Source organism: Lissotriton helveticus, chromosome 11, assembly GCF_964261635.1.
Source record: "Lissotriton helveticus chromosome 11, aLisHel1.1, whole genome shotgun sequence".
In the NCBI taxonomy this organism is placed as follows: Eukaryota; Metazoa; Chordata; class Amphibia; order Caudata; family Salamandridae; genus Lissotriton; species Lissotriton helveticus.
This window is the reverse complement of record NC_136072.1, coordinates 1,104,805,241-1,104,817,587: the sequence shown is the minus strand read 5'-3', so window position 1 is coordinate 1,104,817,587 and position 12,347 is coordinate 1,104,805,241. Positions and strand designations below refer to the sequence as shown.

The 12,347-nt window shown below is 45.2% G+C and overlaps 1 protein-coding gene across 8 annotated transcripts in view; it reads left to right on the top strand.

Annotated features, from left to right (window-relative positions):
• Window positions 1-12,347, top strand: part of CABIN1 (calcineurin binding protein 1) — a 1,271,888-nt gene that overhangs the window by 703,208 nt on the left and 556,333 nt on the right. The gene's annotated exons all lie outside the window — the stretch shown is intronic.

Genomic DNA, 12,347 nt, shown 5'->3' with positions numbered 1-12,347 from the left:
AACTAATTGCTTCTCACTACAAGGAAGCATGCATGCAATTCTTGAAGGTGAAGGTATTCTTCTTGTGTTGTGATTTATTTTACATTGTTTCAGTAGTAAGATATTCTGATTTTCTGCTTAAAATGTCAATATTTGTCCTTGGTAGGCAAGGGCACTTGATTGTGTAATGTTGGTGTAGTAACACATGTATCAAGAAATTACAGGCCTTAATACACACAAAAGGTCTGTAGAATAGGTTAAATTCTTTACACAATGAGACTTTGAAGAAAATCACTTTTAGCAAAAGGTTAGATTTGATAAGCAGTATGTAAGTTGAATAAGTAGATAACTTAGAAGTTAGAGAGGTCATCCAAAAATCGTGGAAACGAGCAGAAGAAATTACCCAATTTCCACAAAGCTCAGTCATTTGCAGGCCTTCTTGTGAAAAGATTTTAAGGACATCAGAGTACATCTTCCTCATATATGCACAGATTGATGTCATATTACACTTGGGGTGTACAGAGCATGTACTATACCAATTTAACTTTTGGAACCTGAGGCATAAGCCCAAAACTGGCTAGATTGTTCATCTCCCATGCTATTTCCTTATTCCTTATTCTTTCTCAGTCTGCAACCAGGTAAGTCCAGTATTCTCTACAACACAGACCTGAGAGATCTTCTCTTTTTGAGATTTTATGTGATATTTAGATAGACTTTTTGTTACGGATTCATATTTTTTGTCTCCTTTTGAATTTGTTCTTATATGACTTCATGATGAACTGCGCGTCTTGCAAGTTGTCCTTTTCCTCATTCTGAGTGAATGTTAGTAGAAGTGAAAGGCTGATGATCATTATGTTGCAGCTCTACTTGTGCTTATTCCAGGTTGGGATGCAAGTCTATTCACGTTTTCCTTCATGTCTTTGTGTGTTGCACCTCTATATTAAGCAATGCTCATTTATTCAGATTCATCTCTAGGGTCAGTGTTGGTTCAAGATACTCCTGTGTCGAACTTTTATTTCATGTTCTATCTCTTACTGTGTCTCTGGATAGCTTTTACCCTAAGCATTTTAAGATGCAGATTTGTGAAGATGTAGTTCAGGGTTGTAAGACCTTGGGCAAGGACGCTTTCCTAATATGTGAGCGCTGCTCAGATCTTAGTCTTTAATTTCTGTGTTGAGACTTTGTTTTTCATATGGGTCGGCTTTTTAGCTTTTTGACTACCTTTGTCTTTGAACCTCTGCAACATGCTTGGTCTCCCCCATGACGCAGTGGAAAGTTGGCCCTGTAATTCATGTTTTGTTCATGAGCCTTATTGTTTGTGCTACGCCTAGCCTGGATTAAACGAAGCTTGCCTAAGAGCTTGCTGTGGCTAGAGGGCTAACCCTTGTCTTGAGGGATTGGTGACTCCGTCTCTTGGGTTTGGCTTAGATCTTACTTATTTCAAAGGGCAGACTGTTTTTTGCAAGCTGATCCTATTTTAAGTTCCCACTGCACAACTTTCTACATTAAATTATCTGGACGCCAACCTTCCAATCCTTTTGATGACAGGGGCTCCCCTTTTATTTAATTGTAAGCCCTGACACAATCGCCTAATTCCCACTGACGGCATGCCTCTTTTAGTGAAGTGGTGTCTCTTCTAGTCTTGCCTTTGGGTTTGTCCTGGGCCCACTTTGTCTTAGACAGCGTCTTTATGTATCTTGAGGTGCTGGGCTGGTTACTCTCCATGCCACTCTGATCTGTTCCACAGATCTTGCTCTGCTGCTGCTCCTTTGTAACTCTGGCCATGGCACCTGCAGTCTGTTTTGCTGTGAGTGTCAATCATTCAGATGTACCAGGCTGCTTCCTTCTAGCTTCAAGATTCTCCATCACAGTAGAACAAGTGGGAGTCCCAGGGAAGCGAGTTGTCTCTCCCTGTATTGGGATCTCCCGTAACTGAAAGCCACATGGCCTTTCCACTTTCTTGTTGTGCACCGGCAGCTCAGATCTTTGTCCAGCAGCAGCCTGCATCCCACCTTCCAAATTCTGCTGGTATCAGGTACTCCACACAGAAATAGTGCTGCCTCATTTGCAGCTGGGAGTCAATACCACTTTGCACTACAGGATTGCTCCTGAGCTCACCTTGGGTTCAGCAGGGAGAGCAGGCAAGTGTCCTACCATGCCGCCATTTTGGGCACGTCACTTCTTTTTCTATGTCAATGTATCCGTTTTTATCACTTTTGTTTACCATCTCTGTTATGGAAAGGACATTTTCCAGCACCAAAGGATGTGCTTTTTGCTATTAAATGTACTTGATTTCGGAAATAGGAAAAATAAAGTTGTTGTTTTCCTTAGCTTAATGTTATGTCACAATTATCTGTGTTATGTGATGTAACTCCTACCCCATTGTATTCTGGGAGTTCATCATCTTGTGCAAAAGCATAGGATGCCAACTGTAGATGCTCAGCAAGATGGTCATCAAGTCGCGTTAGGCACGATAAATATGACCAAATCACTAATAGTATTTGTTTATAAACATACTTTATAGCGCGAGTCGAGTCCGCACTAAAATACGGACTCTAGTCATGTTTTGATTTCCAAATCGAACTTTATTTAAATAAACATGGCGGCCGTAATAGACGCCAGTCCACTGTACCCGGTGGGACTGAGACGTGAGGATTTGCCGACGATAGCATTTAAACATAGGGTAAGTCTATGTAATAATTTAATAATAAGTGTGTAATACATGCCACACGGAATCATACTGATATGGTGCTTTACTTCATGTGTTTAGAAACCTGAAGTTGTGATGTCGACTTGAATGGATTTAGACATCGATATATGCTATGAAAAACGATTGAAGGTAACAATTTACGAATAAGATTGCATTTGCTTGTAGATACCAATAGTTGGGCAATACAAACCATGGTGGAACAGATTCATGTGGAGTTTTATTTTATATATTTTATATATTTAGAAACCTGAAGTTTTGATGAGGATCTGATTGGAGCAAGATAATTACTTTTGAAAGTGAAAAACAATATAAGGTAAAATATTATTAAAAAGATAGTTTATACCGAGGTAATACAAACTGAGGAGGAATAGACTGATGTAGTATTTTATTTTATTTTATATTCAGAATTAGAATTTATGATGTCGACCTGACTGGAGTTAGACCATGATTTATTGAATGAGAAAACGATAAGAGGTAATATGCTACCTGACTTATGTTGATGATTGTAGAGATTTTATTGTCAAGGTGGGCTAAAATCTTGGCGTCTGGACTAAGGGTGCTCTTATGTCATACCAGACTCAATTTCTTAGTTTAGTTCTTTCACTTGTTAACTCTGATATCACTGAAATCGAATTGTTTAATATAGGTAAATATTATTCCTATACTTATGGATTTGGCTACAAAACCGGAATGTTTTGTGTAGGTTGTAAATTTCACATTGGGAGTCACAGGCGTTCTTGTATTTGGTGCGCACTTATGGATCTTTGTCTTACTCTTTCACTTAAGAGGTGATTAGTTTATAAGTTAAAAATTATTTCCTGATAAGTGTTATTATTATAATTGGGCAAGCATTGTGATACAAATTTTGTATTATATATTTTTCTGGCATGCAGCCCTGAGGAAGTTGTGTGGCATATGACTGATGCCTGACGAAACACGTGTTGGCTGCAGAACTGGCTGATATTTGGAAATAAAAGGAACCAACCTCACGTTTATTGACGTTTTGATTTGTCATAAGATTAATACTACTTTTATACATCATTGATACTCCCGAATACTGACAGAACTTTCATGAAGAAAATTACTAGTGTTTGAAGACTTTTTTACTGGACCCGGAATCTATACATCTTCAATTTGAGTGCTCAGCAGGAACTTTAAAATTGTCATCAAGTCTGTGCTTGTCTTCGACAGCATCAGTACTCTATGTACAGGGCATTACATGTCTACACTGTAGGCGTGTGTGAGTCAATGGGGTGCATTACGTGAAACCCTCTCTGTGCAAGCTGGGATTAGTAGTATCAGTGATTTCAAGGATACTGCTGCCTGGGCCGATGGCCTAGCATCAATTTTTGTGAAAGGGTGTGTGTTCCATGTAAAGGCTTGCCTGATTGAATGGTTAATGGGATCATTCAATGAGTCTAGGTAAAGGTGCTTGGGGGTGGGCATTTTCTGCAGGTTTCTTGTATTCTGCTTCAAGAACATCATCTCTCTTTACTTAGGGGCGTAGGCCAGGATTAACTGATAGTAGCTGCAATCTATTCCTCCTCACCTGGTCATTGTCATATGGAGCAATGGGTCTTTTTTTGTCTGGCCCTGAATCAGCCATTGGTAAGTAGACTATATCTTGTGTTTGTATTGTTGGTTACCATCAACAGCCCTTTTACATCACTACTAATTCAAGCCAACCAGATAACTAGTTACTCAGTTTCAACAGTTGAGTCTCTCTAGATAGCCGTATAATCATACCAAAGCCACTTATCTAATACATTAGTTACATCAAATTAGATCTAAATTAAAACAGCAGTAACAATATCATAGGCGAAAAATCCAGCAGTCACTTACATTTTTGTTTGCAGAATTCAGGATCTCAATAAATTACCATTAACACAATAGGTGCAAAAAATATCCTGGATCTTAAATACCGTAGGTTTTTAATGAAATCACTTAATGTTCAGATTGAATGTCTTTGTTACAAGTCTATAAAGTTGTTGCGTCTAAAGCAACCACTACTGTGCTCCCCTTGCGCCCAACCCAGGAAGATGATTAAATTGGATGCACATTAAATTCCGGATCTTTAAGGGACACATTAGCTGTCCATACTACCAAAGTTGTGATGCCCCATATAATAGTTAAGGTACCCGATATTAATTGTGCTTCCTCAGTGACCGCAGATCAGCTTTCTAGGTAATCAATTTATATTTTCTGAGGAATACGTTTAACTGCAGATTCCACAAGTTTTGAATACCCCCAGGCGAAAGATTGGATCTGGAGTATTTCCCCACCTACCCTTGCTTGCAGGCAGGTGGTGTTGGCGGGTCTGCGTCTACTCCATCCTGGCCTGGAAGTGACCCCAGAACCTTAAATAACCACCACCACCGCTAAGTCATCAGGTTGGCTGGTAAAAGAAAATTGCAAAAAACACAGTTGATGGTCAGAATGTAGAACAATGTCATACATTCATCCCAGTACAAGGATCTGGGCCTAAATCCATCGTTTTGTTGCACTCCACACCACCCTGGGTTAGACACTGGCTATATGCAAATCAGCTCTGACCCTGTGCCTCATGGTAACAGTCCAGTCCGAACTACCAAGCTATGTCTTTCCCAGACCGGAATCAAGCATCCAAGGACACGTTTCTGGCTATCAGCCTTCATCAGCCTGGATAGCTTGACTCCAGTGGTGTGGAGAGCCTGGGACTCACGTCTGAGCATACCCAGCCCACTCGGGGTGAAAATGGCAAAAAACACAGTTGATGGACAGAATGTAGAACAATGTCATACATTCATCCCAGTACAAGGATCTGGGCCTAAATCCATCGTTTTTTTGCACTCCACACCACCCTGGGTTAGACGCTGGCTATATGCAAATCAGCTCTGACCCTGTGCCTCATGGGAACAGTCCAGTCCGAACTACCAAGCTATGTCTTTCCTAGACCGGAATCAAGCATCCAAGGACCGGTTTCTGGCTATCAGCCTTCATCAGCCTGGATAGCTTGACTCCAGTGGTGTGGAGAGCCTGGGACTCACGTCTGAGCATACCCAGCCCACTCGGGGTGAAAATTGCAAAAAACACAGTTGATGGACAGAATGTAGTACAATGGCATACATTCATCCCAATACAAGGATCTGGCCCTAAATCCATTGTTTTTTTGCACTCCACACCACCCTGGGTTAGACACTGGCTATATGCAAATCAGCTCTGACCCTGTGCCTCATGGGAACAGTCCAGTCCGAACTACCAAGCTATGTCTTTCCCAGACCGGAATCAAGCATCCAAGGACCGGTTTCTGGCTATCAGCCTTCATCAGCCTGGATAGCTTGACTCCAGTGGTGTGGAGAGCCTGGGACTCACGTCTGAGCATACCCAGCCCACTCGGGGTGAAAATTGCAAAAAACACAGTTGATGGACAGAATGTAGAACAATGTCATACATTCATCCCAGTACAAGGATCTGGGCCTAAATCCATCGTTTTTTTGCACTCCACACCACCCTGGGTTAGACAGGTAAAAGAAAAACACAAAAAGTTGAAGTGTGACTCTTTCCATCTTCCTGCCAAACTCTTCAGAAGAAGTTGCATTGACGTCAGGGTGCCACTCTTTTTTGGTCCTGGTCTCCTACCACGTAAGCAATCCCACAATTTATTCTGATCCTGCCTGAATTCCTGGGCTATTCGGCGATGCCCCTGCAAGTAGAGGCTTTGAAGGTGGCCATGTTGGGCATCTTTGGCACTTTTCCGGCTCCCTCTGGAGCCCCTATGGGCCCCAAAAATCAGAGGAGGCCTCCAGTCGGATTACCATTGGGGAATCTGTCCTCAAAGTTCTTTGTGACTCTTGACCACTTTGTGGGGTCCTCCTCAACTTCCGGGCCCATTCCAACTTCACTCCTAGTACAGGGAACAGCACTGGTCTCCTGCTCATTGACATCAGTGCTGAAACGCCTTGTGGAACACTCCAAATGGCATTATCAGGCTCTACGGTGGTATCTGATATCTCAGTGGGCTCACACCAAGTAAACCTGACAGATTCCATCTTAGTTTCAAAGAAGACTGCAAAAGATCTGCAATTGGACTGGAAGCAGGTTTTTCTCCCTACACCACCCACAGTTGACTGGAGTGACCGACAGATGCATCAATAGCTGGGTTGAGATGGCCATCTGGGAGAGGTGAAGATCAGAGGACTCCGGTCTCCAGTTACAACCCTCCTGCCTCCACTTGTGGATGATTCACTTGGCACGAAAGGCCTTTCTCCCATCAATCAGTGGGAGTCAGTTTCAGATTCTAGTTCTCAAAATCACCAAAGTTGGAATACCACCATGTGGTACTGCAACAAACAGGCAAGAAAGAAGACAAGAAAGAAGAGTCGGTGGTGCACTGCTAGGTAGTGTTGCTTTTGCAAATATTTTTCGAACTTGTGGGTGCTCTCAAGGGTGGTGTCTTCCGTCAGACACCCAAGAATCATGGAGTGAGTAGTGTATGCAACAAACAGGACAGAGCGTGTTCTTGGGTGGTGTGCCAGTAGGCCCTGCACCTCTGGAACTTGCTGAGCTACAAGAGCATCTCCTTGTTAACCTGCCACCTGGAAGAATCTTTGAACACCATGATAGACAAACTCAGCTGGCGTTGCCTAGTGGGTCATGAATGGCAGCCACACTGAGAGATGGTACAGGGCATCTTCCAGCAATGGGAAGAACCTTGTTTCAATCTTTTCACCTCTCCTAGAACCCACAGTTTCCAGGTTTTTGTGCATTGCAGTTCCCAAAGTGACACTCCCTCAGAGATGCTTTTCACCTAGAATCGAACTCTGGACTCCTGTATTCCTTACTGCTTCTTCCTCTCCTTCCTAAAGTTCTGAAGAAGATTAGTAACAACCGAGTCTTAGTGGCTCTAGATTGGGCCAAGGCAGTGTGGTAACCAGAACATCTTTGGCATGAGTATTTATTCCCCAATCGGGCTGCTGATTCAGGAGGAAATTCTGTTGCAGCTGCAGGGCAGAGTTCTACACCTAGGCCTGAACAACCGACTCCCCTATGCGTGGAGATTGAGCAGGACAGCTGACTGCTTTCAACACCTCCAGAGGTAGTGGATGCTATCTTAGCAATCAGAAACCTATCCATTAAAAACATTTATGCTGGACTTTGGGAGAAGTTTGTGGCTTGGCCTACCCCACAACGGATAGAACGGCTGTAAGCTATGTTGTCGGATGTGTTATTGTTTGTGCTATCTATGACCCTGGAAGGCCTTGCTGTGGCCAAAATTAGTTTATTTATCAGCCTTATCAGCATTTTTACATTTCCAGATCAACCATTGTTGTTAGAATCACCTGTTGGGATGTGTTATATGAAAATGTTATTCCACGTTTCCACCCAAACCTTTTTTGATGCCACAGCGGAATCTTATTCTGATGGATACTTTGAACCGTAGATTCCTCACTTTGTGAATATTCTCCCAAGCATCAGACTGGATATCGAAACTTTAGAGCAGTACTGTTGCCTGCCAGCTGGTGGTGTCCTATGGCACCGTGCCGAAGTTGTTCCAATTCAGAAGTGACAAGCGGCGCTACATATAGGAGCCATCCATGTATGCGGATGTCAAATCCTTTCGTTCTGCACCTTCAGAGATGGGTCCACATCATCTCCCTGGCCTTCAAAACTAATTTCACAAAGATTTAGCCATGTTCAAAGGAAACATTTCATCCACCCCCTAGGACAACAGGGTTCAAGCCATGTAGTTACTGTTGCTAACAGATGTCTATGACGGATCGTCACAAAGTTTGTATTTGGTGCATGGGGTCAGACCACGATTCAATGCCTGCACTCAGATGAATCAGAATGCCATAAAGACTGTAAGCCTGAACTTTCTTTTGCTAAACATCAGAAGACTCCACTCTGTGATCGATCGAAGTTGAAAGGACGATCCTGTGCCTAGTTGTTTGTCGTTCTTATTGCATCATGGTGAATCTCATTGATTAAGTCCAAGGAAAGACTTAAGAAGTCAAAGTGGGAATCATCTCTTTCATGTCGCCTTCGGACTCTACATAGGGCGTAAGGGTGCCCACATACCTCGCGGTCTCACTCCTGATCTCTGTCAGAATGGATTTCAGGTCTAGTAGTTCAATGCACCTTGAGTTTCCTGTTAGTCGGCAATGTCACAGCAAGTAGAGGCCTTCATAGAGGCCATACTGCACATTTTTGGCACTTTAACAGTTCCTTTTGGCACACCTTTGTGCCCCTAGGATCCACAGGGGCCTCCAGTCGAACCTTTGCAGGGGGTCTGCCCTCTGGGCCATCTGTGCTTCTGGAACCCACATCCTTTAGAGCAATGAATCTGGTGCTGAGCTCAGTTTCGGCAACAGCCCTTGCCCCCTCTGCATGAATGCTAATGTCAACGCTGTAAAGGGAATTACTGCCCATTGTACTATCTGACTCTCAGCTGAATTCAACACAACCTCAATCAGGCCTGCTCCTGGCTTTAAGCGGCACACAGCCTACAGTCAAACCTTCCGATTATGACTCAGAATCTGCATTATGTTCCATAATATGATGAGGAAAACTGGTATAAAGAACTGCAAAATGGCAGTGGTCTGGTTTCTTCTCTAGGTACTGCCCTTGTGTCCTCCCCTGGTCCTGCTATTGAGGAAAGTGCCTCCTTTTCTGTTTTTCAAGGGCAGCAGAAGTCTTAGACCTACAGTTCCCTACTATGGAGGTGAACGCTAGTGTTTTGACTGAGGTACTTCAGTCTTGTGACGCCCCTGCAGAACGGTTATTGCCATTGATAATGAGGCCCTCACAGATACTGTTTTTGGCACGTGGGTGAAACCATGCTCAGGCCCATCTGTTAATAGGCAGGTCACTTGTCGCTATTATCCTGCACCAGGTGGCCAAGCCTTTCTTTCACAACATCTGATGCCAGAGAGTTTGGTGGTTCAAGCGTCCACCAGTAAAGTCACTCCAAATGCTATCCCTACCAACCTGATGGATCGTGTGTCAAAACGAATAAAAACATTTGATAGGTGGATTTTCTGCTCTACATGCCTTGCTCTGGGGTCAGTGAACACCAGCTGTCTTCTGGGATGCTAGTTCCATGCCCTTTGGGACAGGCATAGGTTTTACCAGCTGTTCTGGACGACTTTAGGCGACCATCACTAAAACGATTCAGGATGATCACGATACTGTAACATTTTTCATTCTTTCTGGCTTCGACACAACCGTCTGCTTAGATAAAAAATTGGGTACCAGCTTCATCATGTCTGGGGGAGGTCTACGGGCTTCTCCTGGGATGGCCATGCATCTTCACGTCTGTTCGCTAACAAAGTGGATTTGCCCAGGAATGATGTAAGAAAAGCAGGGTCAGCTTATGTTTCTTGGGTCTTCCTGCCTCTATCACAAGATTTCACCAACCATTTTGTCCCGCTCTGTGGCTATGGCTGGGGTTTTCAGTTTCTACAACACAAGAACCCTCGTTCAGCCACGCAAGCATTTCAACCCTTTCATGGCAGAAGCCATGATTGTGAAAGACAGCACCAGGGAGAGCTGGGACAACTTGCACCTCGCTTCCCCACCCCTTCTCCAGCGGCAGCTTTAGTGTGTCCTTTCTGGCACACAGCCCCCCTGTCCAGAGGTCGGATCTGATATTTCCTCCAAGGGTGGCAGGCAATCATTTCAGAACAGTGTCCTCCAAATTGTGCATTGGGGATACGCTCTCCCTTTTCTTTCTAAATTGCTGCATCTGCCACCCCTCAGGACAGCTGACTGATGACCACGCGTTAATCTTACAACAATAGGTGCGGGCCCTATTGGCTAAACGGGTCGTAGAGATGCTTTTAAATTTGGAAGTAGGATCTGGAGGTTACTTTCGTATTTCCTTGTGCCCAAGGTCAGAGGCCTTTGTCTTATTTTAGATCTTCACCCTTTCAATGCTTTCTTGTGGAATGACAAATTCAAGCTGCTTATGCTAGCCTAGGTCGTGTCTACCCTGGACCCCAGAGACTGGATGGTGTTGTTGGACCTACAGAACGCTTATGTACATATCACCGTCCTGCAGACACACAGGTTCTACTGCAGTTCACAGGGGGCAGGAGCAGTTTCAGTTTCAGTGCTCCCTTTTGGCGCCTCTCACGTGCTCATAAAAGTTATGGCAGTGGTCACAGCACCTTTGGAGGTTGGGGATACCAATCTTCCCCTAATTCAACGGCTAGCTGCTGAAGGCGGCCTCAACCCAGGCATTAGTCAATCACCTCCAGATGACTGCTAAGTTCCTAACATCATTGGGGTTGACTATAAACATACAAAAGTCACACCTGCATGCACTTGCCTTCATCTGAGCTATTCTGGATATGACACAGGTTTACAGTATGGTTTTGGCCTCTTTCCCTGGAGCGGTGAACCCTGGACATTCAGGCTATGATCCTGATGTTGTAGACTCGGTCCTCGACCTCAGTTTTGATGTCTGTGAGGTTGCTGGGATTGTTGGCGATCAGTATCTTGCTGGGCAAACATATCTGAAAGAGACACGTTAGTGATAGATTCCTTACCTTAGAATATCCCCAGACGTCAGACTGGATCCGGACATTTTTGCGTAGCAGTACCCTTGCGCGTCGGTAGGCGTCGTCTGCGGCTCAGCGTCCGTCGTCGGCGCCGTGATGACGTCGTCGGAGTACTTAGACGCCGCCTCTGCATGCTGACGTCAGTTCTTCTTTTTTCCACGCCAGCAGCGCAGATCCGGAAAAAGTGGTACCTTAGTCAATTTTTGACTAAACTTTTTACGATCCTTTTGGGTCATCTTTCGAGTCTTCGACTCCGGACGGTGCCGGTAGGGATGCCAGTGAGGACTGCGACCGACTGATGTAGGTCACCGACCCTCACCGCCGGTGTCTCCACTGTCTCAGCGACGACCACGACGACAAGACCTGCTCCGACTACCGGGCCCTGACTTCGAAAGCTAGGCGGGAGCGGTCCCGCAAGCGACTCGAACTCCGGCAGTCGGCCCCGCGCCGCGAAAGAACCCGGTCCCGACGGAGGTCAAGGGACAGGTCGCAGGAGCGGAGTCATCATAGCTCCGGGAGTCGATATCACTCATCTGAAAGAGACACGTTAGTATTAGATTCCTTACCTTAGAATATCCCCAGGCGTCAGACTGGATCTGGAAATTTTTGCGTAGCAGTACCCTTGCGCGTCGGTAGGCGTCGTCTGCGGGTCCGTCGTCGCCGTCGTGGGCGCCGTGATGACGTCGTCGGAGTACTTAGACCCCGCCTCCGCGTGCTGACATCAGTTCTTCTTTTTTCCGCGCCAGCAAGCGCAGATCTGGAAAAAGCAGTAACCCTAGTCATTTTTTTACTAACTTTTTTGATCACTTTTGATTGTTCTCGAAGTCTTTCGACTCCGACGGTGCCGCAGGGATGCCCGGCTTTAAGCACTGCGATGATTGTGACCGCCTGATGTCGGTCACGGATCCTCACCGCGTGTGTTTATCTTGTCTCGGCGTCGACCACGACGACAAGGCCTGCTCCGACTGCCGGGCCCTCTCTTCGAAAGCCAGACGGGAGCGGTCCCGCAGGCGACTCGTACTCCGGCAGGCGGTCCCGCGCCGCGAGAGGTCCCGATCCCATGGGAGGTCGAGGGACAGGTCGCGGGCTCGGAGCCACCACAGTTCCGAGAGTAGGCC